This window comes from Pleurodeles waltl, chromosome 2_1 (genome assembly GCF_031143425.1).
Source record: "Pleurodeles waltl isolate 20211129_DDA chromosome 2_1, aPleWal1.hap1.20221129, whole genome shotgun sequence".
In the NCBI taxonomy this organism is placed as follows: Eukaryota; Metazoa; Chordata; class Amphibia; order Caudata; family Salamandridae; genus Pleurodeles; species Pleurodeles waltl.
The window spans coordinates 764,274,525-764,301,405 of NC_090438.1; the positions used below are offsets into that span (position 1 = coordinate 764,274,525).

A 26,881-nucleotide genomic window follows, 5' to 3' on the forward strand; every position below is an offset into this window, starting at 1 on the left:
ACCCAACATTCCCCTCAGTCTCCCGATAAAAATTATACCTCACTTGTGTAGGTGGGCCAAGTGCCTGTTAGAGGGAAGAGCCGAAAACATGTAAAAAATGAGGGGGAACCAAAGCGGCTCCAAAGGGCAGTTTGGAAAAAACATTTTTAGGCTGACAAGTGGGGCGGAATTTTAATCGGATAGATGTGACAATGCTGAGTGGTAGGTATTTTCTGGATTCCTGCAGATTTCGGAAGGTTCCATCACAAAAATGTAGGGAAAATGCATGATTTCAAGCAAAGTTAGAGGTTTGCAGGGCACTGTGGTTAAGAAAATGGTGTGGGGTGCATGTGATGCACACCACCCTGGACTCACCCAGATGCTTAGTTTTCAGATGTGTCTAGATCTCATAGATTTTTTTAGATGGCAGCGTCCCAAAGTCCAAAGAGTGCAGCCCTCACCATTCCAAGTGGGATTATTTTAAGAGTTAGACAAGCTCTCATGGCACAAATGTAAAACCAAAAGCCCAAATAATCAAATGTCCTCTTGCTTGCCGTGGGATAAGATGTTTTAGTGTGCGGGGGAGAGCTGAAAGACTGTTACCCCATTCAGGTGGGGTAGGGGCATAACCATGCCCATACTGGTTGGTAGCCACCAACCTACTATTTTTTTTTATTTTTATTCCCCGGCATCTAGTAGCCTTTCTGCTCCCCCCCCCCCCTAGGGAGTGGATAGGGGGGGGGGGTTAATTTCCCCATCAGCCGGCAGAACAACTTTGTCCCCATTTATTTAGGATGGTGGGGCCTCTGATGAGGCTGGGAGCGATTCCCCCTCCAGACCAGCCCAGGGGGGAGTAGGGGAATGGGTGGAGGGAGGCCTTCGGGGGGGGGGGGGAAGGGGGAGGGGGACTACTAGCGTTTCCCTGGGATTCGCTGGGATGTAATATTTACGTCCGTGGCGCCTCAGCACCAGGCCACCGGATGTAACCATTTCGTCCTTGGCGACCAAGGGGTTAAGTGAATTAGAGGACTTGGATGGGTTGGATGCATTTTTTCACCAGAAAGATGTAGAAGTATGGCACTAATTCCATCTGATTCAACTAAATATCCTGTATAAAGTATAATACACCAGAACTCAGGTGAAACAGCTTGATATCTCTACCATGGCAGTGTGTCTCGGAGACTGAGAGGGTAGTAGAACATTTTGGATGGATGTCAAAGCTTTACAATCACTAATGTCCTCTTTACCGAGACTGTTGTCCTAGGAGTGTACAGAAACTAAACCAGACGTCTCACAAGGACATACCTGAGCGATTGGGGGAGAGAGGAGGGATCAAATGCCCGAACGTGAACTTGTGTACCTTGACCAAGGCCGTTCGCAGGTTGGGCTCTAGTAAATTCAACAAGATGTGGGGACATCAGAGACAACTCTTTGGACTTGACTAATCCTTAGAATGAACACAAGGAGTATGTAATACAGTGATAATAGCACTAAGGTCAAACAATACTTTCTTCAGCGGTTTTTGAGATATCTGCTAAATGCATTTGGGAATTATGTTTTCTGACTGAATGAGAAGATGTGACCAAATAACGTATGTTGTGAAGTTCTTTGCATTTTTTTCCTTTGTCCGATCGTTATGCAAAAAGAGTAAAACCCCCAGAAATCTATTACATTTGTTTAAAATAAATAATAGTAGTAAGTAGCACTAAACTGTAATGCTGATTTAGCTGCAGCTACTGACAGATGGCTGGAGCAGAACCACCCATGCCATTATCATGCATGCAATTACCCCGCAGTCATTACAACGACCGCGACATTACCGCGCATTTGTTTACAATGAAAAATTTTACCCATAAAAATGCCTTTACCATGCATGCCTTTACAACTAATATTTTGTAGAAGCATCTTTGAGGTAGAACTTTAAGTGGTAAGTATTGTATAAATGTATATACAGATGAATAAATGTATATGATGTTTGTGTGTGTATATATACACATCACCCAAAGAAAAAAACCTTAACACCCAAAAACTCATACCCACCCTAACTGCTAAAAATCCCTTGCCATCCAAAAACCTAGACCAACCCTTAACCCTAAAAAAAAAAACACTTACCACCCAAAAACCCATATTCACCCTAAACCCCAAAAAAGACCCACCCAAAAACACACCCACCCTAAAAATCCCTTACGACCCAAAAAAAAAAACCACTAAAAACCCCGCTCCACCCAAAAACCCATACCCACACAACCCTAAAAATCCCTTTCCACCCAAAAACCCATACATACCCTAAACGCTAAAAACCCTTTGCCATCCAAAAAAAAAAAACTATAACCACCCTAAACCCTAAAAACACCTTATCACCCAAAATCCTATACCCAACCTAAAAACAAACGCTTACCATTCAAAAACCTACACTCTTCCTAAAAATATCCTTACCACCCAAACACCCATACCCACCCAAAACCCCTTACCACCCCAAAAACCCATACCCACCCTGAACCCTAAAAAACCCTTACCACTCAAAAATCCATACCCATCCTAAACACCTCACCACTCAAAATCCCAAACCCACCCTAAACACATTACTCAAAAAACCATACCCACCCTGCAAACCCCTTACCACCCGAAAACCCATATTCACCCTAAACCCTAAAAAACCCTTACCACTCAAAAACCCATACCCACCCTAAACCCTATATAAACCCCTTACCATCCAAAAACCTATACTCACCCTAAAAACACCTTGCCACACAAAAACGTATACCCACCCTAATCCCTAAAAATGACCTCACCCAACAAAATAAATATACACACACACGTAATACACACCTGTAAAACATTTACAACAAATATGCCTTTAACATTCATGCCTTCACAATGACATTTGTTGTAGAGGCATGCGTGGTAAAAGCATATCCGTTGTAAGGGCATGTGTGGTAGTATTGCATGCCCGGCTAAGCCTCCGTTGTAACGGCATGCAGGGTTCGGGTTTCATTGTAATGGATGTTTCCCCTTTATTCCAATCTGCAGGCCTGCTAATATTTTGAAAAAATGGCCACCTTGATTTTGCCAGGATAGCCTTGTTCTTATTCACAGAGAACACGTGTGTACAGATGTGAAAACTCTTTCTCTACAAAAACAAAATCCTATATTTCGTTAACAGACTCGAGGCCCAGCCTCCAACCGAGTCTGGGACCTTAATCCACACACTTTTATTCTACTGGTTTCCTTCAGCTTCAAAAGATTTCCCACCACCACACAGTCACTTCGTCATCCCTATCGTTGCTCGCATTTCGAAGGCTGATACCTGATCTCTAGGACAGTGAGCAGGCATTAGGTGGTCTTAGCTCCGGAGGGACAGACCTACCTTCCTAAAATCAGAGGTACACATTTAAAAAAAATTACAATAAGGTGCGCCTAGGTGAGTGACCGGCTATGCCTTGAGACAACTGCCAGTAGCACTTTTCACCCCTTTTTCAGTCTTACAACAACAAATTGATCACCTAAATCCAGTAAAGTTGCTTTAAAATCTTTAAGTTACCTGAAATTCAGATTCTATGAAAACACAGAGAATTTCATTTTGTCTACCAAACTTTATTGGCACCCACAGGGGCATTAAAAAAACACCAGGTGACCGACCCCATAAACTCCCAGAGGAAATACCCCGTAAAACATGTTAATTGACCCCAGATTAATAACCGTATGGAACATCAGGGCCCATAATTATACTTTTTTTAGCGCCGCATTTGTGCCACTTTTTGACTGCGCAAACGTACAAAATAGTTGTATTTTTCAAGTTTGCGCCGCTTTCGCGTCAAAAAATGACACAAGTGCAGCGCTAAAAAAGTATAAATATGGGCCTAAATCTCACTCCATCTCCTTGGACTCTTTTTTTGTTGCACTCTCACAGATAGTGTTAGCTATGCCCTCGTCATTCTTAGTTAAAGTGCTATGTTCGCCAGTTGACGGACTAAGGACCTGGTTTGTGGGCATCATGCTTGACCTACAGTGCGAATGGATGACTGTATGCTCTTTGTAGGGCTGTGACGGGCCACTGAAAAGGCATGCCAAGGAAGCAGTGAATACAGCTTTGGGGGACAAAAAGCATACAAGACAGTGTCAGGCACCTTGTCAGACAAAGCGAAATGGGAGAAGCAACTGGGGCATCATTTGGCCTAAGGGAATAATATATACTTCTTGGCTGCAGTTATAGCTGATAATACTTGCAGCAACAACAGAAGTTTGTTCGGCAAACATTTACTTCTGTCAATACATTGATTTCTCCTTCCCCTGTAACTTTTTATCCCTACAGTTGCCAACGCACACTAAGTAACCGTTCTGCAAATACATAACCCTAAAGAAACCATAAAAACTGAAACTACTCACTCACAGGAACTGTCCCACATGATGACCATTCACAAAACATTCACAAAACACTAGCTTGTCCTACTGAACTGCTAACATTTAGTTTTCATAGTATGCATGTATGAAGCGGGAATGCATGGAAGCAGCAGGGACAAACACATATAGATTCCAGAGTAGCCTGCACTACCCACGGTCTTTAGAGGGCTGGTTCTAGATGACATATAAACACTTAGAAACTAAGTATGACCTGCCTGCTAGGTAGACACACATCCATTTTAAAACTATATATCATTAAAAAGGCTTCCTGCTGGAGTCTTAGGAAACCTACAAACTCCAATGCGTAACTGGTCGTTCACATACTCACTGTACTGCAAATGCTAGCTAGGGAAATGGGAAGTGTCTGTGTAATTTCTGCTGCAGATGTTTAGAGTTTAGCTTCTATTCGTTTTTGCGGGACGGAGTTGTAATTTGCAAGTTATTATTTATTCCGTGCATGTGCATATTTGTATGGGGATCGAATATCATCTGTGAAAGTTCAGGCTCACTGCTTTGGAAACACTGGCTCTTTGTGCCGGGAAAGCCAAGAAAAATGAAGGCAGTAAATCTTACCAACATTGCCATGCCCCTCCCAGCTCCACCACATCCATATATGATGGAAAAGTGCTCCTTCTGCGGGTGAGAAGAGATTCCGACCTTTTTAATGCTACAGAGTACAGCCTCCAAGAAAAAAACAACTTCATTGTCATTAAACATCAAAGCTGATATTACTAAAAGCAAGTCTGAAAGAGCGCAGAACTAAATTAACTGCTAGACTAGAGACAAATATACACACTCATTTGCAGGCATCATAAAGCTAAAATCCTCTAAGGAGGTCAGGCACATGCTTCCTTGGCCATCACAAATAAGATCGGAAAAGCAATAATGACACAAGCCAAAGACCCTCTGAAAGAACCACCGAGTCAATAAGAGTGGGTACTTCGCTGTACACGTCAAGGTATGCGGAGTTGATGTCAAATTCGGCAGGTGACTTTGCCTCCCTTGGAGTATGTGTGCTATGTTGGGTTGGGTATGAACACCACCAGGCTCTGTATCACAACTATAACAACAATCGTCAGCGGATTGGAGATATTCAAATCAAATCAAATCAAATCATTAACATTTATAAAGCGTGCTACTCACCCGTGCGGGTCTCATGGCGCTAGGGGAAAAAGGGGGGGGTTATCGCTGTTCGAACAGCCAGGTCTTTAGGAGTCTCCGGAAAGCGGAGTGGTCCTGAGGCTGGTGGGGAGGGAGTTCCAGGTCTTGGCCGCCAGGAAGGAGAAAGATCTCCCACCCGCCGTGGAGCGGCGGATGCGAGGGACAGCAGCGAGTGCGACGCCAGAGGAGCGGAGGAGGCGGGTGGGGACGTAGAAGCTGAGGCGTCTGTTGAGGTATTCCGGTCCCTTGTCGTAGAGGGCTTTGTGTGCGTGGGTGAGAAGTCGGAAGGTGATCCTTTTGCTGACAGGGAGCCAATGCAGGTGTCTCAGGTGTGCAGAGATGTGGCTGATGCGGGGTATGTCGAGGATGAGGCGGGCCAAGGCGTTTTGAATGCGTTGCAGGCGATTTTGGAGTTTGGCTGTGGTCCCGGCATAGAGGGTGTTGCCGTAGTCCAGGCGGCTCGTGACGAGGGCGTGGGTCACGGTTTTTCTGGTGTCGGCGGGGATCCAGCGTAAGAGCTTGCGGAGCATGCGGAGGGTGAGGAAGCAGGCGGAGGACACGGCGTTGACTTGCTTGGTCATGGTGAGAAGAGGGTCCAAGATGAAGCAGAGGTTGTGAGCGTGGTCTGTGGGGGTCGGTGCGGTGCCGAGGGCCGTGGGCCACCAGGAGTCGTCCCAGGCGGACGGGGTGTTGCCGAGGATGAGGACTTCCGTTTTTTCAGAGTTCAGCTTTAGGCGGCTGAGCCTCATCCAATCTGCGACGTCCTTCATACCCTCTTGTAGGTTGGTCTTGGCGCTGGCGGGGTCCTTGGTGAGGGAGAGTATAAGTTGGGTGTCGTCGGCGTAGGAGGTGATGATGATGTCGTGCTTGCGTACGATGTTGGCGAGGGGGCTCATGTAGACATTGAAGAGTGTCGGGCTGAGTGATGAGCCTTGGGGTACGCCGCAGATGATCTCGGTGGGTTCTGAGCGAAACGGAGGGAGGTAAACTCTTTGGGAACGGTTTGAGAGGAAGGAGGCGATCCAGTCCAGGGCTTGGCCTTGGATCCCGGTGGAGCGGAGGCGGGTGATTAGGGTGCGGTGACAGACGGTGTCAAAGGCAGTCGAGATATTGCCTGGAGGGGGCTTACATGGCCACCTTGGTGATGACTGAGCAATATTCTTTCTCCTATTTTTAAGGGACTTCTTCTATTTCTTAACATTTGAAGCAAAGGTGGACGAACGGTGTGCTGTGAAAGAGGATATCACTTTCCACTGCAACCCGGATAGTTGGGACTTCCCTTTTGGAGGGAGGTGTTGTGGTTCCCTGGCCTCCTCATACCCCGCAGCTCAACCTCAAACATCTCACAAAACTCCTCAAAATAAAAGAAAGCATCTGACACTTGTCATGGAAGAGGGCCTGCCAAAGGGGAGTCTAGAATTTTCTAATTGGTGCTAGTCCCCTTCTTATACAGCTAAAGAGGAGCTGTGGTTTTATCTTGCACACACCCAGGCTTTGCAGGAATGCGTGCTGCTAAGGACCACCAAAGTTACACAGACGTGCCCTTTGCCCAAGTTTCCATGTGCTGTGAACTCGGAATCACAGCAGGCCAGAAAGAAAGAGGAACTTGATCTTTTTTTTTAACTTGTTTTTTACAAGAGCCATTTATATAAAGTAACAGGGACTTTGTGAGAAAGTAAAAGAAGTAATTGTTCACATTCCCTACGTTTTGATACATAAACTGTGCAAGCATCGCCCACGAATAGGCCAGCTGCTAACAATTTTTTCAAAGATAATAATCGACTCTCCTGCCAAGTGATGATTCTACAGGGAGGGATATTTTTTTATAAGTTGACCACAAAACATGGCTGCGACATTACGAATTAGACAGACAGCAAATAAATGTACAGAAATCTCCATACTTCTGCTTAAAGGGAAGACCTCGTTTACACCTCAAATTAAAAAGAAACGCTTTTTCAAGCGTCTGCGGGGTTGGAATTTTGAGCGAACTGCCCCCGTCTCTCGAACCGGGGTCACTGAGACGTACACATCTGTTTCTAGTGCGCGCCTGGTATGCAAACGATTGTCTATTGCACGACGTGTGGTAACGTTTGCCAGGGTTAAAGAGCGGGTCAATTTGATCAAAAAGCTAAAATTAGCTTCTGTGCATATTCCTGAAAAGAAAAGAAAATAGCACTGCTGCCCCTGGTTTTACCTTCAAGGGTTGCCCTCGAATTTCGACTGCTAGAGAGCGCGACCGTCAACGTGAAACGAGCAGCTCCAGCTGAGCCCAGCCAAGGCTCCCATGTTACATGTAAGCAGCACTCAAGGCGCGCAGTGAGATGAAAATATGCCAGGACATGCAAAAAATGTACAATGTCTTGAGGACAATATTTGTGCCATGCCATGGGCAATGCAGACACAGCCGACGGCAACAGAGATATAGCAATACCTTTGCCAAGTAGTAGCATGACCGTCTGAGTATCACACCCTCAAAAAGCAGCTAAAGGCAGTGCTTAAATGTTTGCTTGTTGTTTCTGGTGCTGAGCACCAGCCCTTATTTTTGAGGGCCGGAGCTTAGTCTTCTGCCCCAAGAATTTGCCGCGAGCAAAACACACATATGGGAAAGACGGAGGAAGGGAAAAATCAAAAAGCCTCACAAAGCTAGAAAGCTGTTAGAGTGAGCTGAAGGGTCAGGGAGTGGCATTAAACGGAGTGAAGAGGCCCGGGATGGCTTCAGGATTATGAAGCTTCAGTATTCCGTGCTAGCACATTTAAAAGCAGCAGCTGCATGAAGAGGAGGGCTTTGGGCACCAGCACATTCTTATTTACAAATTAAGCACTGGCTAAAGGACTAAAAGTAAAAGTTTCGGGTGACCCCACAGAAAGGGCACATTTCTAACATGAATGCATAGATGAAAACGGTCTGCTGACTTTCTTTGTAAGCTTTGTAAATGAAGCAGCTGGGTTTGAAGATAGTGTAGGCTGGCAAGAGAAACCAATGGCGTTCCATCAGGACATGAGTGATGTGGTCCTATTTCTTCAGGCCCTGGGTGAGACGTGCTGCAGCATGTACTACGTCCCTAAAGGGTGACAGTGTGGAGGCTGGGAGGCCATGCAGTAGGGCATTACCAAAAACCAGATGCACCAGTACAAAGGCTTGAATAGCAATTTTGAATATACTTTCCAAAAGAAATGGTTTGCCCTTCTTTAGAAAAAAACATTTGGTACCATGCCATATTTGTTTATTGGCAATGTGTTCCTTCACGGTGAGGCTGGTGTCTAGGGTGAATCAAAGTGACTAGGTATTAGCTGAAAGTTGGGGTTTTAAGTAGTCCAAGTTCGTGCCTCTGAGTCTGGTTTGCACTGTATCATATTTTTTTTGTCCTTAGCAAATAAGAAGAATGCTGTCTTGGTTGGGCTGAGCTTCAGATAGGTGTTGGACATCCAGGCATCTTAAGACTAAAATGATTACAGCTAACTCCTTGTTTGTCTTGCTCCTGAACCACACAGTTTAACGCAAAAGGCAGTAGTTTTACAGTTTGGTTACTATGTGGAATCTACAGATTGCCTTGATTGATGGCTTCCACCAACAAAGTGGTGCGGCTAAGAGCTAGTCTCCATTTTATATGAGATCTGTAGAGTAACAAAGAATTGTCAGATTAGAATGGAGCCTGTGACACGGGTGTCCTTGGTCAATCACCCCATGTGTCCCCCATGGTGCAGATGTCTCAAAAATTCTGTTCAACATGTACAAGTATTTTGCGGACCTTGTGCTGTCTCAAAGTTTTCACTTTTCGATATAGGTTGCCAGGCTAGATAACACCTTGGATTGCACTTTCAATGGAGGATGTTGCTTCATGCAAACCACTATCAGGCTGGATTCCAACAACACAAAAATGATGGTCGTTGGTGGCAGTCTTCATCCTTGTGGCGTGGCACTCTGGCTGTATACCAAAGTAATGGTTAATTACCTGGGTTTAGGATGGATAACTGCAAACCCTTAGCACCCCGAATTATGATGATCGCCTGATCATTCTTTGATGGAAAGCATCCTATTATAATGTTTATCTCTGTGTTATGCGTCAGCTACTATCGCTGCCCTGTTCTCTTCCATTGACTTCCCTCACTTGCCATTCCCTGGCTTTACTTTCAAATCCTTATAGTTCTCACTGAACAGTCCCTTCCTGTCAGTTGGAGACAGGCCATGAAGCTGTGACCATTGTTTGTGTTTTGCATGCTACTGCACTGAAGAATAAAGTACTCCCCCCCCCCCCCACAGGTGGTGTGAATTCTTCATTTCATATCATTTGGTCACATTTCCGTGTCAGAACAACAGAAAGTCAATGGTAGAAGCAGATCTACAAAAGTAACAACTTCACCAGCTGCATTTAGCTTAAAACATGGCGGTTATCCTTTTGCTTGGCCAACACAAATTTGACCAAATTTCTCTGTTATAGCACCTTCTCCACTGGCTGCCGCAGGTCGTTTGGTGTTCTGTGCATTGTTCATTGAGTTGTCTATGAAACCACCACAAATATTGAAAAACGGTATAAATTTTATCTTCCTTTTCGGGCTCTCTATTTTACAAATTGATAGTTCATGCTCCACATGCTCCATGTTTTCGTGAAGATTGGAATCTCCAATAGTGTGAGTCCTTCTCTCTTAAACTCATTCACAGTAGCTTTCCGATCGACTGAATCATCAGGCTTTCTGGACATTTATAAAGACCATGCCATTCCTAAAGTTGCACGCAACTCGAGCCTTAAGAATATCCACTTAAAAACATAATCCCTGTTTGAGAGTAGCTGTATTTTACAAATAAACCTTATACTGTATGTACCAGAATTTTCTGTGCTTTTTTTAATAGGTGCTATTATTTAGTAGTGTTATTGACTTCGACTGTGGAAGCTGTAGAAGCTTAAAGACAGAGTTGGCACACCAGGAAATGCAACCTTTTACCAGCAGGTCCCTAGGTGCTTATTAAGATCCCACCAATATAGTTTCAAACCTGCCATGGTTGCTAATGAGCCTGGAATGGAAATAAAATGCAATTAGTGGGCTATTAATGAGTTCATTATAGGGGCAATCAAAAATGTAGGTACACGAGTGACGACACTACATTTCTGGCAGTATTACGTTAATATTACAAAATGCATCCAGACATAACAGACTGCAAAATACTAGAACGGGTATTTAGCTCGGATGAGGACGAATTGCATTTTAAAACGGTACCGTATGTGAACAGGGATTCTTTGTGTTAAGTCCTCCATCGGAAAAGTAATTTTCAATAGGTCGTTTTTTGGAGGCCTGGGAGCTTAGTAGGTATAGCAGAGATTGCAGAAATCTGAGCACAGTCTGCAGGTAATAGGTAGTAACTAGCTCAGCAAGACAATCTCTGCCTTTCACCTAGAAGAGGTTGACAAAAAAGAGAAACAAGGAGTCTGGCAATAGTAACACAGTTTAAGTAGTAATCATGTTTTATACACTTCATACTTCATTTCTGCAATTTATATGCAAGGTAGAAAATAAGTTTTACTATTATCAATTAAATGGCAACCGACTTATCAATCATTGGGAAAGAATTGAGGAATGAGTCTGGCTTCCCAGATTTAAACTAGTGGCCTTAAGAGCACAGCAAATGTCAAGGGGCGCTAAGGCACTTGGCTAACAGAAGTACTAAAACCAATTTAGTTTATTTTGTCTAACAGCACAAATAATCACAGAGGCTTAACCCAACTTCAGACTGAATGGATCAAGTATGAAAGACTTATCTTCAAAGTTAAATTTCCGAACATAAAAACCAAAACTCCTGAAAAGATGTTTTGAAATCATGACAGCCGTTCATGCACAAGGAAGTCTCTGTGCCATCTCCAGGGAAAGATGTGAGGAATTTTCCACTTTTTAAAGGAGGTGAAGAAAATTGAATGCTTCATTAAACATATCATGAACTCAACAGTCTACAATGGGACTCCATCTAAAGAAATAACCACCTGGGTGATCATAAAAAGATCTCTCCATCCGAATTTTCAAAAATAATTACCAAAATCAAACACTCTTCTCATTTGTTGGAACCCATCCCTTAGACTCAAGGAAACGTAAGCATAGGTTTCCTTACTGGTCCAATCTGACCAACACCTTGCTGATGCAAGAAAAATCCTTGACTGTCTAAAAGCAGGCCATTTCACACCTCAGATTTAAAAACACAAAAAGTCTGAACCAGTAGGTATGAGAAACTTCTGATTGGTTTCTCACCGTCCATTCATAGCAAAGGTTTTCAAGAGTTGTGTCAAATCTCAGCTAAAATAGAAAAAAATAAAGAGAACAGTGGGCTAGATGTCACTGTCCTTAACTCTCTTCATATCTAGAAAATACATTTAAATGGACAACTTCTGTAACCTGGTTTCTACTCCTGAAGGTGCCCTACAAGGATCAATCGTTTTTCCCATGCTTTACAATCTATACATGGAGCCACTCATTCAATTCCTAGGATGACACAGTTTTACATGAGAATCCCCGCCCCTTAAGATGCACAACACATGGCACGCGTACTTGTCAATATTACCTCAACATCTCAAAAATTAACCTACTGAAAAAACTCTGTCATGATAGCCCCAATTGTTCAATTCTGAATAAAACGCGCTTCAGGTCATTTTCAACACTCAACTGCACCCCCTCGATTGTGGAATCCTGCAAAATAGGTTGGCTTCTACCAAGATGAAATCCTCATTATTGATGCAGACAATTTAACAAAAGGGGCACAATTTACACTTTTAGTTCTCGATGGGATCAAACCAGCAGTCAAAGTCAACTAAACAAAAAAGTATGGGAACTGTGAGGCTGCATGCAATGGGGACGGGTAAAAGGTGTGTCTGAAAAAAATTAAATATTCTGTACTTTTTTGGTCTTTCACCTTCAGGAAGATACATATAAAATACAGAACTGTTTAAATGAGAAATAACTTTTAAAAGGTTATGTTAATTAGTAGCAAATGCACCATATTACATTTTGAACCCTGTATTAGTTGACGCTTGCATTGGTCTAGGTATAACCAGGGAGACAGACTTAAATCTTGGTTGGTGCAGTGAAAAATAGGGACTTGTGTATTTTTCGTGCTACAAGTTCCCAGCCTGTGACGGAAAGCACTGTGAATAAGTAAGTCATTATTTTAAACTTGAATTACACACAGTGTGAGATAGACTGCTACAAAGTGTGCAAAAAGATAAACCAGTGCTTCCAAAGTATAGTTTTTATTAATATTCAGACTACACATGATGCTTTTTTTTTTAAAATATATATTGCGGCCCTTTAAAGGCAAGCGCTTCACAGCTGAAGCTGGTAATTCCCTTGTACTACCACTCAAAAAGAGTAAATCTTTGTCATCCCAAAATTTCAAGTGATTACATCAATTAAAGCCAGCAATGACTCTATAGCACCCTTCACCATTTGCAGATTAACAAGTTGTGCACATTTGCATTTCTTTCAGGCAAGCAGGGACCCTGGTAGGAAGACTTATTTATAGTATAGAGCTGCCTGCCCACCTTCCGTTTCACAGCACAGGAGACTCCATGAATGATATCTTAGCAGAAGCATTTAATATCGAAATTAACTCTCTCTGGGTGGTTGACTTTTCAGAAAAAGTAGGACTTTTGTTTTCATAATTTAAAAAAAGTAGGGGCACGTCACGCCTTTCTTATCACCAACTTCAACCACTAGATCAAACCTCTTGCCCCAAGGAGATATTTTAAATTAGTCATTTACTACTGGTGCTGTTGACATAACCACAGAATCTCCCTTCTAAGATGAACATTGAACATCCATTTGGCTCCCCTCAGAGGTGCATGCCCATGAAGCTGTCAGACGAGCCACAGGCACCAGAAAGGCTACTCAACGTTCAACCACATGGCACTGATTCTGATCTCCCTGAAATGGCTGCCTATCAAAGTGGGAAACCTCTTTAAACTAGACACTCATGCACAATGCTGTATTTCAAGGAACAGCAGAATACTTTGCCCAAAAACTTAACATCTCTGATGGGTAACGCCACCTGAAAAGCAGGTGACGTGCAAACACCAAGATTTGAGAAAACAAAGTAAAACAGATGTCTCTGAAAGCAGCCCAAGGATCTGGAACACCATGCCACCATCCTTTAAAACAGTCCTGCCCTGTTTCACTTTTAAATGAGAACATTTTCAACATTTCCAAATGTGAATGGATTCTATCTTATACAACTTGTGATCTCTATGTATTTCTATGCATATGTGTATTTTTGGTTGATTTGTCTAGTTGCCACAATCTGTTACCTCTGAGAAAGTGGTCCTGTGTGAAGTGCCTGCCACCCACTAGGTCTTTTTCCTCATTATATAAAAGCAAAAATAAAAAATGCATCATTGGTTCCTTACTTTTTGGCTTTCAAAGTGCTGTAGATTCCGCTGTTCATACTGGTGAACAGAGATGACCATGTGCATGTCTAACTGATTTTAGTCTTTGGAAACATAACTACTTTAGAGATTGGCTAGTCCAGTATAATATCTACTCCTGGAATTGAGGAAAAATTATATAGGATTTAGAAAGAAGGACAGAAAGCAAATCTCTGGCCTAAAATAGAATGAGGTAAAAGAACAACAGAGAAAATAGAACGTCTGCTGTTTAGAAGCTGATCTTTCCTCATGTAAGGCTCTGGTAAAGGGATCTTTTGTTCCCCGCTTAACCACAGCTGAACAAATTCCTTCATTCTTCAGGACCACAGGGAAGCATTTTAACAATTCTTGACACCAGGGACCAAGCACTACTTTTCTTCATAGCAATGTGTCTAAGTTAAACTTTTTGACTGTAGCAATGGCCTGTTGTTGGCCATTAAGTAAGGCACAAAGCAGATTTACGGAGGTGACAAAGTAGGGCTAAAATATTTGAGCATATTTGTTTTTATGCATTTTGTTATGGTGCTAAAGTGCTTATTAGCACTATTAGTGCTGCAGTATTGCACTGTGTTGTGGCTCGTGTCGTACTGTGGTTACGGTTTTGTATTCTGTCTATTATACGTAGTTGTTCCTTTTCCTGTTTTCTGCTCATAAATATGGCGGAGCACATCTAAAATTACCACTTCCTGTGCTCACTTTTTGTGATGCGGCCCAAAGTATAGGTTTCTGGGGGTGTTTTACCAACCATAGCACTGAAACAGTCATCTTAAATGTTTGCGAGAGTAGCGGCTTTGCCACTAACATGTTATGCTGTCATGTGTTGTATCAAATAGTGTGGGTTGCCTTTACATTTTGGAAGAGAGTACAGCCTGCAGCCATACAATACTTTTAAGAGATAGAGAAAGCACAGTTGGAAAAGTGACAAGGTTAAAGAGATGCACAACAACTAAGGAACAAGTTCCTGTTGACCAGTTACAAATATTTTTTAGCGAACCAGGCAACGCAACCAGAAGTTACGATCCCTATTGAAATGCAGTCGATAAAACTGCAGTTGATATTAGCTGTGCCCTGTGACAGGCGACTCTCTTCTAATGAGGGGCATTGTTTGAGTTGATTTCAACACTAACAAAAAGTCAATTTTGTTTCTTTAGAATGTATGTCCATCTAAACATCTAACATTTCTAAACAATGAATAACCAAACAATATAGTGGAACTTATGTTCGTATACGAAAAATAAATGTTTTCGTTATAAAAAAAATAAAAAGGTTTGTGGCAATTCGTAAGCTATTTGGGTGAACTTTGAGTTGGTGTAACAAATAGCTTTTCTTTTAGGCTACACCTGTGTACAACTACAGTAATTGCCCTATATCGCGCACTTCATCCCTCACAACTGGTTCAGTTTTCCTTGACAAGCTAAAAGGCGTTTAAGGTCATTGTTGACCTTGCACGGAAAAGTCAAATACCTGTGAAAACATTGTGCTCTAGTAGTGCTTTCAATAATGACTGATGAAAAAAAAAATAGGTGATTAAAAGCGATATTTTAAAGAGGCAATTGAAAAAGGTTTAGTCTGCATTTAATTTCCTAATAATTTGGCTTCACAAAAACGCAAACATATTTACATTCATAACTGATGTTAATTTTGCTATCTTCGCAGCCAAAGGCATCCTTCTACTGGTAGATAAAGGCAGCTAACAACAAGACCCCCTCCCCTAAAAACACATTGAAAAACAATGAATGGTATGCTAAAAACAGAAGGACTTTCGTTTCATTATTGTTTTAACGGTGCCATCTTCTCACAAACGTGCCTAGAAGGATCACCCTACACTTTACCTAGATGAAGGAAAACAATTCAGTGGAAAGCGTGCCTTCTTCAGAAATCTTTGTATTTAAGGAGAAATCCGTTTAAAAACAAACTTGCCCCAAAGAAATTAAAAACACGAGTGCTACTGGGAACAGCATTAACAAAATATGTTCTTAATTGCGAGAGTCATATGCAGCAAAAAAGAATGTAACACTAAGACACATAATTGGGATTTAATGAGAACAAACCTGTAAGGTCTTTAGACTGGCCTCTGACGTTGGACAGCGATCCCCGTCTGTAGCCACTATTATTCTACCAAAAGTACTAGTCAGAAATTCAGAGTTCGAGACGGGAATCACAGGACGCTATAATCCAGTTGAGATAAGAGGGTGTAACAATAATAATAAATGTAAAAAGGAATCGGTGATATTATCACGAAAGGGCCTTTGAAAGCCTAAGCAGGCGCAGCCATTCGGCCTCGAGGTCAATACAATATTTTTCAAATGAACTATTATGTGTGTCTGAAAAACTTCAGAGAAAACTCTGATTGGACAATAGGACACGTTCAGAGAGCTGCTTATCGCTATCCCCGCCTCAGCCGTCCATGTTGTGCACATTTATGTAGTGCTAAGGCCACGCGAGGAAGGAAGTCTTCGGCTACCGAGGATGACACGGCAGCAGAGAGAAAAGCCTTTCGCTAGATAAAAGCACAAAGAACGGAACTCTGCTGGCGCCAGTGGGGCCTCCCCGTGGGCCCCCTGCCGCGGAGCGCACCAACCCGTGGGCCTCGATAAGGGGTGTGCTGCTGATGGGAGCTAGCGGTAGTAGGGCACCCAGAGCTGAAGAGACAGGCCGCCGAGGCTCGATAAGGGGACGTGCCGAGAGATGGGGCCTAGTCGCAGTAGTAGGCCCTGACAGGATTAATCGCAAGGGGCAGGAACGCGCTGCGTGAATCTCACGCTGTGAATCAGACACTGCTGCCAACAAGATGGAAGACTGGGGAGAAGCCAAGAAAACATAAGAGGCATCGAATGTCCTCCCCCCTTCTCAGGGGAGAGGTGTCAGGATGAAACAGGAGAGCTGCAGTTTTATTTAAGAGACAGGGGAGAGACTTGCAATTTTACAGCACCAGGAATCTGGCATCAAAAGCAGTTTATAATGATGCAATTCACCCGTAACTTTGGAAGAGGTGAGTGCAAATTAAAGCAGCCCTTTTTCTCAATTTGGACTACACGAATTACGTTAAGAGTTTTGTGTCTACTACTACACAGTATTTCATTAATAATAACAATAGCAGAAAGACTAACCGCATGAATTTATAAAGCTTACTACCACAGTTTCACCATTACAAAGCACAGTATGTAAAATATGTAACGCCCCTTTGGACTCCAAATCAGTGTTATAGAGAATACAAAGGTCCTAGAATAATTTAGCAAATAAAGGTATCAGATTAACATTCGGTCTCTAACTGCAAAACACACACGCAAACGCACGCGCACACAGCAGAGAAAAGACGGCAGCACAACCAGGTGCGCTGTGAGGGTACTCCAACTTTATAATTCAATTTTTCACAAAAAAACAAAAGTGCAAGTGCTAAAGAAAATGGTAAGGCGTATCGGCACACAGGCCTTCTACTGACCACCATATACAAGAGTGCAAGTGCTTTTTTAAAAAAAGGACTAAGTCACATGACTTTCCCATACCAATTGAAACAAAAAAGTTACTATGTGTCAGCAGAGAGCTTTCAAACAACAATTCTCCTTGAAACTACAAACGATACTGTTTAAGGACCAAAATCCTGAGAGTTTTTTTGGGAATCAGACAAGTGATTGAACATTATTAATCAGAGGACATTTAAAAAAAAACGTTTCAAGAGTTCATTGGGATCTTTTCCATTAAATGTTACAGTCATTAACCATTTTGGACTTCTAAGATCCTCTTTACTCAATTAATTCACAACTAGTGTCAGTAAAATTACCTTATGTTAACTTTTCACACTGTCACCATTCCTGGTGATGCATTAATTGAGACGTTCATGGTACAATTAAAGTATCAGAGCCCAGAAAAAAATTTAAGAAAGGGGGAGATCATCAGATTGATAAAAAGTGAGAGTGCTCAAACACTATTTTTAGGAAATAGTGATCAAAAAATAATTAAGTTCTTTTACTTAATTTCAAAATCAAATTACCATTTTTCACTAATGTGACTCTTTCAACTTGATTATCCCAAGACTAATGGCAGTAAAGTACCCAATTGATAGATTAATAGTTTCCCAGGGTCATCTCCAGGATTTCAGGACTGAAATGTCACCTTATAATCAATTTTGTACTCTAATCCTCAATTCATCCTCTTGCCCTACTATTTCCAGTTCTCTTATTCAAGTTTTGTTCATTACACCTGTGATGCTCAACTACGTCATTCCTCTAAAGAAAATATCTTATTTTTAAACTGTCTTTTTGTTCCTCAACCATCAGTCATCAACCACAGAATATCACTTTCATACAGAGCAACTTTCATATTATTTATATCTTATTAGCTTCCCACCATGACTATCACATTTTCTGGAGACTACTTTAGAGAATCATTGTAAGAACACAAGGAGCTCTGCATCACAATTCAACCCCAACAGTATTTCATTCCCCATTGAAATGATCCACCTAGACTCAGAGTTTCTAAGAGTCAGTTCACGGTTTCCCCCTCTCAGTGCTTGCATAATATGGCGGATACCAAAATAGCAGAGTTCTGCTCTGTCCCCATCATGTTCTTCCCAGATATGTTTAGCAAATGTCATAACTCTGTTTTAAATGGCCCGGATATGCTGTAGAATCCAAAGTTTCAACTTGTTAACAGTACTTCCTATACACCTCTTGCCACAGCCACACTCCAAGGTATATAACATACGGCGTTTCACAGGTAATGTTACTTCGGACCATAAAGTTCTTCGCAGTCAAACTTAAATTCACATGCATTTCTCCCATAGAGACAGGCTTTACATTTCGAGCATTTCCAAAAGCCCATTTTGTCTGTGCATCAGCCAGTTCGACTCAGTACTCGGGACCTTCTACATGTAACTGTGTACTAGGTAGTCTCCTAGTGAGGCCGTATAGCTAGATGTTATTCTTGGTTGTCCTGAAAGTACAGACTTCAAAGTTTCATCCAATCTTAGTATTCCCCAGTTCTTCTGGAAGCGTTTCTTTACAACGGCACTGGATTGATCATACTCTGTTATATATCAAAAGGATGATTCTTCCATTTTTCTAGATACTTTTTGTTTTGAAGTACATAAATCTCTCTTTCGAGAGGATGCTCTTTTCAGTGCAAATTGTAACACACTGTCAGGGTAACCTCTCGCTCTGAATCTTTCACACATTGCCAGTGCCTCACGTTGGAATTGACTATCTTCTGAACAGTTCTTTCTAGTGTGCAAAATAGTTCCCCATATGGGATACTCCACTTTAGTGCCTGGGGGTGACCACTATTATCATGCAACAAATTATTAGAACCAGTTGGCTTCCTGTGGATAGAGGTGCAGACCCTCTCCCACTCAATGTACACTGTAAGATCCAAATATCTGATATTGGATGCACTGATTCTGAATGTAAATTTCAATTTCTGGGGATTATGTTCCCAAAGACTCAATGAATCTTATCAGTTCTTGCTCATCTCCTTCCCATCTAAGAAACAAATCATCAATAGATCGTACCCAGAGTACGATATGTCCCAAAGCTTTATTGTTCTTTTCAATCCTGATAGTCTCCGCCTCCCAATGACCCATCAGTAAATTTATATATGTGGGAGCAAATGATGCTCCCATAGCTGCCCTACGCAGCTGCAAGTAATGCTTTCCATTACGTTGCTACATGTCAAACAGAAATTCAACTGTGGCCATAGGGTATCCGGTCTTTCATGGTATATCATTATTATGATTCCAGAAATCCATTGAGTCTCTGATCTACAAAGGTATCATTAGTACATATGGAAAGATATCTATGAATCTTGAAGAGTTCTCTAAAAGGGAGCCCATAGTGCTGACAACTGACCTGCCAGGTGGATTGTCTACGTTTTTATGGACTTTAGGCAAGAAATATATTGTTGGTGTCACAGGGTGATCATTCCTTGAATAATGCTGTTCATTTTTATCAATTAGGCATCCCCTATGCCGCTCCTGCAGTTTGGAATGATATTCTATAGCATATTCCTCTGTAGGATTTTTACTCAAAAGTTGATAACTTATTTATCCCTGAGATGTCTCATTGCTTCTTTGATATATTTGGTACAGTCCATTACATCAATATTATCTCCTTTATGGGAGGGTTCGATTATTATCTTCACATCCTCTTGCAATTCCTTCAAAACTCTCCAGTCTTCTCTATTCATTTTAGTCTTGTATTTACTCTTAGATTGTTGTTCCATGGCTGTTAATTCATAACAATTTGTGTCAATTCTTCCACCATAACCTCCTGAAAAATATCTATTTTGTTCCCAGGGGGACAGTTGTGGGCAACATAAAGATTTTGGTTTACATCCACTACTCAGGGACAACCAGGCTTCAATCCAGCCAGATCACAGATATATTTCACTGAAAGATCACCCACTTCTGGAGGTGGCCAAACTGAAAATTAACTCTTGTTCCAGACTCATTAAAGTTTTAAATCCTCCATTAGGAACATTTTCCAATAGAAAAAGCGTTTTTTGACTTGTCTATATCTTTGGCACGATCTTAGACGAATCTTCACAGAATTTTCCCCCAAAAGTGCCCCGGTTATGCTTGTTGTGCATGGAAAGTTTCGGGGTGGTCTGTAAAGCAGGGGTTGAGAAAAAAAGGGGGTGGGGGGGTTTCAAAAAGTTGCATTTCCCATGTTATTTCCCATAGAACCTTTAAACAAGGCTACAGCCCCACCACTCGATGGAATCACCCCAAATTTGGCAGAAACATAGCTTTCGGTAAGCACATTGGGTTTTCACGTTTTTTGGTGGAAATCCGTTTAGTAGTTTTTAAGATATTAAAGAGAAAACAAATTTGTATATCGGAGGTCATGACGACTACATGAAGATTAAGAGCTCATGCACGGCAAATGCACAGCTCTGATTAGTTGCCAACACTTCAAGCCAGGAAGTGTTGGCAGCCATCTTGGGACTCGGCTTGAGCAGAGTCCCACAAAAAAAGTATTAATAAAGACAAGGGGCCAGAGTAGATACACCCTGCCCCCTTAGCTCTGGTGCTGGGGGTCCCAAAAGCATTTTTTTTAAATGTTTACCATGAAATCGCAACGTTATTACAAAGTCACAGGAAAAATTGAAGAAAAAACAAAAAAAAGCATGCTTCTCCCCCGGTACCACCACCTCCCAGGAGCAAAATGCCAGGACAAACTGTAAAACAAAAAAATAGAAAGTGGGCTGTTTCAGACACCCTGAAGCCCCAGGGACCACCTCCCCAGGGCTTTTCTATGTTGGAGGGGGCCTGCGCAACTCCCATCGAGGAGTCTATGATGACCCTGGGGACTGTCACCACCCAAGGCTGGCTCCTGCTATGTCTCAGGGTTCCCACACGCAGGGTATAGCTGTTTGCTGTGGCTTGGTGGCAGCTTTGACAGCTGCCACCAAGCCACAGCAAACACTACTCTGAATAAAGGAGAGCTGTCAAACAGCTCTCACTTCATAGGAGTGGAGGTTTCCTCTGTCTGCCTGCCCGCAGAGATGCAGGCAGACACACACAGGCAACTGCTCTCACAAAGAGGGAGCTGCTATAGCAATGCTGGCTGCTGCAGGTGGTGGGGAGCCAGCAGGGACCATGGGAGCCTTCAGCCATGGTCCCAAACATTGTGACTGGAGACCCTGGGTGGCACCCAGGTCACATGGCTTGGCCCAAAAAGATGGGGACCCCAAGGCAGAGATCGGCTTTTGGGTGGGGATGGGGGGGGGGGGGGGGGGGGGGGGGGGGGGGGGGAATGACAATGCGGCCCCCCTCCCCAAAATAAAATCAAAAATAATTAGGCCGGGCCCTGGACGATGGGGTCCTCGGGGCTGAGATCAGCCTGGGGAGGGGGTGGCTCCCCACCCCCAAAACAAAATAAAATTAATTAGGCCATGCCCTGGGGGTCTGAGTCACTGGGGCTGAGATTGGCCTGGGGAGGGGGGCCAGGCCCTCTCCCCCCCAAAAAACGTAAATATTTATGCTTGCCCTCGGACAATTGGGTCCCCGGGGCCGCTATCGGCCTGCGGAGGGGGGTCCATGCAGGGTTGGGTGGTTATAGGGGTCAGCCACAGTGACTGCTAATTACCCCACAGATTACAGCATTCATGACATCTTTGATAATATCATTGATAATTTAAAAGTAATATTTGCAGTAAAAAAAAATTACAACAAAACTGTACATGGCAAGGGCACGTGTTATAGTTACTTAAGATAACTAACTATAACAGCTGAATTTCTATGGTTTTGTACGTTTAAAATGGGAGCCTAACTATAACATCCCTGTAACTTTTTATTTTATTTTTTAAAGTGAATACACACACACACACGTATTGCAATCATCTTTAAGAGGTGAAAAAAACTCAGGGAAAGAACAAAAGCATTACACAATATACACACTTACCTAGCTCCCAAGTACAGAAGAGAATTGTTTGATTTTGTGTGAAAAAAAAACCCACATAGCCAAAAGGTTCAACTCCCGGCTTCGTCATCTGACCAAAATCTATTAACTTCGGGTAATCACTTCATCTGTTGTGTCTCACTATTTTCGGCAAGGCTGGTGCGTCCATCTACTTAGTTGTCATCCCTTAAATATTGATATACATTATGGGAAAACATGGGATGTGCTAATCTCAATATCAAAACACTGCACACTTTAAAGGGTTATTGGTGTTAGTCGGGGTCATTATCATTACCGGGTAGCACGGTCTACCAAGACCAGGATGAAGCTGTTGCACAGGGCCATCTTGGGGTCCAGAGGCCCTACAATGTTAATGTCTACCCTCTCAAAAGGGGTGCTCACAACAAGAAAGGATTGGAGGGGAGCTTTACATTTCTCTTCTCTTTTTCCACTTGCTTGGCAAGCCTGGCAGGTCCTACAGAAAGCATCTGTATTTTATCTCATTTGGGGCCAGTAGAAGTGGGTGACAAGCCGGTCAAAGGTCATGCCCTGCCCCAAATGTCCTTCCAGAGGCACATAATGAGTCAAACCCAATAGGAAGGCTCTGAAGCGCTGGGGTACCACCAGCACACGGGCTGCCCCCGGTTCAACAGCCTTAGGCTTGCTATAAAGGAGATCCTTCTCCCAATAGACCAGGTGATTCTTGGGCTCAGCACCAGCTGCCTGTTTCTTGGCCTGCTGTCTAAGACCTATGAGAGTAGGGCACACCTTCTGCTCTGCACAGAACTCTTCCCCAGTGGAACCCGCATCTTACTGCCAATGGGTCAGCTCAGGTACGTATCCCAGTTCGGCCACTTGTTCCCCTGTAGGTGCACAGGCGCCCTCCTCAAGGTCAGCCTCCTCCTGGACCGTGGGAACTTCAGGGGTGGGTTTCCCGCACCCCTTGCCCTTTCTCTTGGCAAGCACCTGGGTCACTGTTCCAGGCTCCAGGTCTTTCTGATCACCCTGACTGGTTGCCATTGACAGTCACACACGCCCACTCTAGTAACCTCAACATCGCCAAGTATGACCAGAGCTCCATCTCCTTCCAGGCAGAAGTCTCCAGGTTGTTGGCCAGCAGACAGTCAGAAGGCATGGTGGGACTCAAAGCCATCCTCAAGCAACCTGAGAACCCCTCCCCCACCTAAAGGGAACCTGTGCGACCTTGCCCTGGGGCTCCAACTTGCCCACTTCAACTACTTGGTGGATAACACCAGGGACTACCTGCTCTTCAGACACCAGGTGGCACTGCACCACAGTCACACTGGCTCCAGTATCTCTGAGAGCCTCTGCCCATTGATGGTCACCCACTGCCTGTATTTTTAAGTGTTATCAGGCATTAGGTATCTCTGGACCCTCTCACCATCCCCTAGTGAGACAAGGGTCATCTCGGTTGGTTCCCCACACCAACCTGGGACCAACTTCTCTCCAAGTGCTACACTGGCCAACCTCTTGGTCTGCTCACCGGTAGGTGGCTGTGTCCACTTGGGAAATTTGGGATCCCCCTTCATGTGACCCACCTGGTCACAAGCAAAGCATTTTACGGGGTCCCGTATCTCCAGGCTCTCCTGAAGAGTCCCATGGTTTATCTCATCTCTTGGGGGGGCGGGAAATCTTACACTGGGTACTAGTTTGGGATCCTTTGGAGAACTCCTTTTGTTTACTGTTGTCCCCCCCACCCGCACTCTGTTGCTGGGGGCCCTGTCCACCTTTGGCGGAGTCTCCCCCATACACATTCTTGTGCACGCTGGTACTCACCCAGCGGTCTGCCTCCAAAGCAAGCTTCCTGTGGTCAGTCAGTTTACTATCAATCAAATGCTGGCGCAGCTCTGCAAAACACAGACTAGACAAGTGCTTCCATACAATTAAGTTGTACAGCCCCTGATAGTCTGTGACATTACTGCCCTTCACCCAACCACCCAGCGCCCCGCAAAAGGAATCCACACATTCTAACCAGGTCAGTTTTCTTACTCCCTCTAAACTGATCTCTGTACTTGTCAGGGTTGAGACCATACCTGGTGAGAAGGAGCTCCTTCAAGTCAGAATATGTGAGGTTGTACCCATTACCCAAAGCTACCAAAGTGTCCCTCTCCTCCTCTGTGAAGTGATTCCACAACCCTACTCCCCAATTCTTCTCAGGGACCTGTTCATGTGGATAGATGCCTTATATCCCTCTTGTACTCCCTTCCTACACTCTTGAGAATGTGGACTGCCCTATCTGAGTGCACTGAGGTATTGCTGCCACCATCGCTGCTGGATCTACTCCTTTGATTCAGCTCCCTTACTCTGAGCTCATGATCTAAGAGCATCATCTTCTACTCCAAGGCTCGCTTCTCCCTTTGGTCCTTCATTTTTAACTTCTCCAACTCCATCTGGTCTGGTTTCTCCTAGTTTCTCTCCTGTCCTCCAGCTCTTCTGGGGTTAAACATTGGAAACACTGCACCCTCAGCACATCTTCCTTGGGATTTGGCTCCACGGTCTAACCATGTGGATCCTCGGAATGCCCACTAACATTTAAGGCTGTTACCCAGGCTCTCGGTGCCTTTTGTAGCTCCTCCTTCTTGGCAAGGCCTCTAACTTGTACTTTGAGGCTTTTGCAAACTGACTTCAGTTCCTTCACGGTGTAAGTTTCCAACCTACCCTCCTCAAAAACCAAATTCAGGGATGTAACCGATGATGTTCTGGGCTGAGACCTGATGTACTAGGAAGTTCAACTTGAACTCGAGACCAAAAAAAGGTCAAAGGAAAAAGCCAAAAACAAAAAGCCTGTATGTAGTACGTAGTGGTCTGCAATATAGTGGTAGTAGTATACACCAATAACTGTAGGTCAAGTGCAAATCAAGTCCTATCCCACTGCTGCCACCAATGTTAGAAATTGGATCTCTAGTTGGCAGTCGGTTTGCACCTTGTCAAAGTAAGGACCCTCACTCTAGTCAGGCTAAGGGAGATACCCAGCTCAGATAACCTCTGCTCACCCCCTTGTTAGCTTGGCACAAGCAGTCAGGCTTATTTCAGAAGCAATGTGTAAAGCATTTGCACATACCACACAGTAACAGTGAAAACACTACAAAGGACATCACACGAGTTTTAGAAAAATAGCAAATATTTATCTGTGTAAAACAAGACCAAAATGAGAATCCAACATCCAATAATGAAGATATTAATTTTGCAAGAATTAACTTAAAAATAAACTTCCTTGAAGTCGACAGATCCATCTCGGGCTGTCACGGCGTTGTGAACAACAAATCCAACAGTTCAGGCCGGCAGCGGCGTCGCGGGCCAGCTATGGTGTTGGGAAGACCCGCAAACAGTACCTTGGAAATGCAGGGCATCGTGACCCTTGCAATGAGATCCGGAGTGTGGCGTCGCTGGCGTCGGATCTGGAGGTCGGTGCATTGCAGATTGAACTCTGGGTTGATGATGAAGTCAGGAGCACTGGCATGAATGGCATCGGGGTTGTGGTGCGAAGCGGGACGATGCGATGTGCAGTGCCCACAGGTCGTGGTGCAGACAGTGCCTCGGTGACAGCATCCTGTGGCGTCGGTAGGACCAGGGCTGCGGTGTGAAACGGGCAGTGTGACGTGCAGTGTCTCGAGGTCTCTGTGCAGGCAGCGGCATAGTCACTGCTGAAGCGCTATTGTCAGGAGACCCGAGGCAGCGGTACGGCACCCACGGTCGCGGTGCGGACAGAGGCATCTGTTGACTATGCTGGAGTCATTGGCGCTGGCATCAGTGGATCGGGGCTACGGTGCAGGATAGGACAGTGCTTCGTGTACCTCATAAGCAGTGTCCACAGGCCACGGTGCAGGCAGCGGCGTCTGTGTCAGTGTGGAGCGTCATCGTCGTCGGGGATGCCACGGCTGTGGTGTGAGCAAGGCAATGTGGAGTGTGGGACCCACAGGGCAAGCAGCGGCTCAGTGACTGCATCCGTGGCGGTGAGACCAGGGTTGCGGTGTGATATGGGGCTCTGCTCCGTGTGGCATCGTCTGGTCTCAATGCAGGCAGCGGCGTCATTGACTGTATTGTGGTGGTTTTTCTTCTGTTGCAGCACAAAACACACTGTTCCCAGTGCTGTGGGCAGATGAAGCTGAAGTCTTTGATAGCACAGAGACTTCCAGCAGGCGGTAAGCTCTATTCCAAGCCCTTGGCGAAATTTCACCATCAGGATACACAGCAAAGTCCAGTTTTTGGCCTCTTTAAGTTAGAAGCAGCAGCTGCAGACCAACCCAGCAAAGCACGCACAGCAAAGGGGCAGTACTCCTCCTCCAGCTCTTCACCTTGGTAGAGGTTCCTCTAGATCCATAAGTATTCTAAAAGTCTGGGGTTTTGGGTCCACTACTTATACCCAGTTCTGCCTTTGAAGTAGGCAAACTTCAAAGGAAAGTCTCTGTTGTTGACAAGATCCTGCCTTGCCCAGGCCTGGCCCCAGACACACAGCAGGGGTCTGAGTCCACATTTTGTGAGGACAGGCACAGCCCTTTCAGGTCTCAGTGACCACTCCTCCCT

At 44.0% G+C, this 26,881-nt stretch overlaps 1 protein-coding gene across 1 annotated transcript in view; it reads right to left on the minus strand.

Moving 5' to 3' along the window:
- GMDS (GDP-mannose 4,6-dehydratase) overlaps nt 1-26,881 on the minus strand; it is a 1,419,543-nt gene that overhangs the window by 452,934 nt on the left and 939,728 nt on the right. The gene's annotated exons all lie outside the window — the stretch shown is intronic.